Below are 3257 nucleotides of genomic sequence, written 5' to 3' on the forward strand. Positions count from 1 at the left end.
CCCTCTCTTCCTTCCTCCCCCTTCTCCTTTCCCTTCTCTCTCCCCACCTTCCCCTCTCTCCCCACCTCCCCCTCTCTCCCCATCTCCGTCCCCTTCCTCTCCCGTCTTCTCCCGTCCCCTCTTCTCTCTCCCCACCTCTCATTAGGGTGAGAGAGGAAAGGTTTAAAAGGGACCAAAGGGACAACTTTTTCACATGGAATAAGCTGCCAGAGGAAGTGGTAGAGGCTGGTACAATTACAGCATTTAAAAGGCATCTGGATGGGTATATGAAAAGGAAGGGTTTACAGGGATATGGGCCAAGTGCTGGCAAATGGGACTCAATTAGGTTAGGATATCTGGGCAGCATGGACAATTTGGGCCGACCTGTCTGTTTCCGTGCTGTACATCTCTATGACTCTGTGATCCTTTGAGTATAGTGTTGCAGAACAGAGGGACCTAAGGGTTCAGGTACATAATTGTTTGAAATTGTGTCACATATCAACAAGGTGGTTAAAAAGGCATTTAGCACACTTGCCTTCATTACTTAGACTTTTGAGTATAGGAGTTGAGGCTGTACAGGACGTTGGTGAGGCATCTTCTGGAATGCTATGTCCAGTTCTGGTCTCCCTGCTACAGGAACTGGAAAGGGTTCAGAAGTGATTTACCAGGATGTTGCCGAGTACGGAGAGTTGGAGTTATAAGGAGAGGTTGGATAGGCTGGGACTTCTTTCCCTGGAGTGCCGGGGGCTGAGGGGTGACCCTTATAGAGGTTTATAAAATCCTGAGGGGCATGGATAGAGTGAATGGCAGGTGTCTTTTCATTATGATGGGTGACTTCAAGACAAAGGGGGCATATTTTTAAAGTGAGGGGAGAAAGATTTTAAAAAGGGGCAACTTTGCTTTACACAGAGAGTGGCTCGTGTGTGGAAAGAACTTCCAGAGGAAGTGGGGGATGCTGGTACAGTTACAGCATTTAAGAGACACTTGGATAAGCACATGAATAGGAAAGGTTTGGAGGGATATGGGCCAGGAGCAGGTAGGTGGGGCTGGTTTAGTTTGGGATTACGGTCGGCACGGATTGGTTGGGCCGAAGGGTCTGACTCCGTGCTGTAGGACTCTATGATCCTGCTCCACCATTTTGTGCAATCATAGCAAGCCAAGTGTTCACGGCAACCCCTGAGAGGGAATGGAGTCACGGAGGAAGTAGTTCAGGGAAGGTCCACTTGGGTTAACTCCAGAGGTGAGGGATTTTTGCCCTAATGGGGAGAGATTGAGCAGTGGATGACTCAAAGATCTTTCAAGGGAGGAGGAAGGTATTAGGTTACAGGAGGATATAAATGGGTTGGTCAGATGGTCAGATCAGTGGTGGATGGAGTTGAACCCTGGTAAATGTGAGGAAGTGCACTTTGGAAGAAGGAACAAGACAAGGGAGTACTCAATGAATATCAGGACACCTAGGAAGGTCGGAGGGAATCCTGGGGGGGAGGGGGTGTGTCCACAGATCCCTGAAGGTGGCAGAGCAGGTTAATAGGGTGCTTAAGGAGGTGGACTGGTCACCAGCCGTTATCAGTCGGGGCACAGATTGTAAGAGCCGGGAGGTCACGTTGGAGCTAGACAGGGCTTTTGTAAGACCACAGCCAGGGTACTGTGCACAGTTCTGTCCACCCCCACACTATAGGGATGGAGATGGAGCGTTTCAGCGACAGAGAGAGGCTGGAATAGACTCGGGTTGGTTTCCATGGAGCAGGGGAGGTTGGCGGGGAGCCTGATCGAGGTGTATTAGATTCTGAGGGACATGGACAAGGGTGGATAGGAAGGAAATGTTCCCTTTCATCGAAGGGTCTCTAACCAGGGGGCAAAAGTGTAAGGTAGAAGGGGGGTGCGGGGTTTAAGAGAAAGACAATCATGGTGGAGGAATAGGAATGTACTGTCTGAGAGGATAGTTAAATCAGGAATGCTCACGACTTTTGCCAAGTATTTGGGCAAGATTTGAGATGTGTCAGAACATTCAGGGCTGTGGGCTGAGTGCGGGAAAGTGGGACTAGATTAGCAAATGGTATATTTTCTTTGTTCTGGCCTAGATGTAGATGTGCCGGTGTTGGACTGGGGTGGACAAAGTTAAAAATCACACAGCACCAGGTTATAGTCCAACAGGTTTGTTTGGAAGCACTAGCTTTCAGAGCGCTGCTCCTTCATCAGGTGATTGTGGAGTGTAAGATCATAAGTCACAGAATTTATAGCAAAAGATTACAGTGTCATGTAACTGAAATGATACATGGAACAAACCTAGATCCAAATCGCCGACCAGATATCCTCAATTAATCTAGACCCATTTGCCAGCACCCGGCCTATATCTCTCTAAACCCTTCCTATTCATATACCCATCCAGATGCCTTTTGAATGCTGTCATTGTACCAGCCTCCACCACTTCCTCTGGCAGCTCATTCCATACACGTACCACTCTCTGCGTAAAAACATTGCCCTTTAGGTCCCTTTTATACCTTTCCTTTCTCATCCTAAATCTATGCCCTCTAGGTCTGGACTCCCCCACCCCAGAGAAAAGACACAGAACATAGAACATTATAGCGCATTACAGGCCCTTATGCCGTTAATGTTATGCTGATCAGTGAAACCAATCTGGAGCCGATCCAATCTAAACTATTTCATTTTCGTCCAAATATTTGTTGACCTTGTCAAGATTTTATAGACCTCTATAAGGTCAACACTCAGCCTCTGATGCTCCAGGGAAAACAGCCCCAGCCTATTCAGCTTCTCCATAAAGCTCAAACCCTCCAACCCTGGCAACATCCTTGTAAATATTTTCTGAACTCTTTCAAGTTTCACAACATCCTTCTGATAGGAAGGAGACCAGAACTGCACATAATATTCCAACAGTGGCCTAACCAATGTCCTGTACAGCCGCAACATGACCTCCCAACTCCTGTACTCAATAAGCTGACCAATAAAGGAAAGCATACCAAACGCCTTCTTCACGATCCTATCTACCTGCAACTCTACGTTCAAGGAACTATGAACCTGCACTCCAAGGTCTCTTTGTTCAGCAGCACTCCCTAGGACCTTACCATTAAGTGTATAAGTCCTGTTAAGATTTGCTTTTTCAAAATGCAACACCTTGCAATTATCTGAATTCAACTCCATCTGCCACTCCTCAGCCCATTGGCCCATCTGATCAAGATCCCATTGTAATCTGAGGTAACCTTCTTCGCTGTCCACTACACCTCCAATTTTGGTGTCATCTGCAAACTTACTATTTGTAC

This window comes from Chiloscyllium plagiosum, chromosome 48 (genome assembly GCF_004010195.1).
Source record: "Chiloscyllium plagiosum isolate BGI_BamShark_2017 chromosome 48, ASM401019v2, whole genome shotgun sequence".
NCBI classification, from domain to species: domain Eukaryota; kingdom Metazoa; phylum Chordata; class Chondrichthyes; order Orectolobiformes; family Hemiscylliidae; genus Chiloscyllium; species Chiloscyllium plagiosum.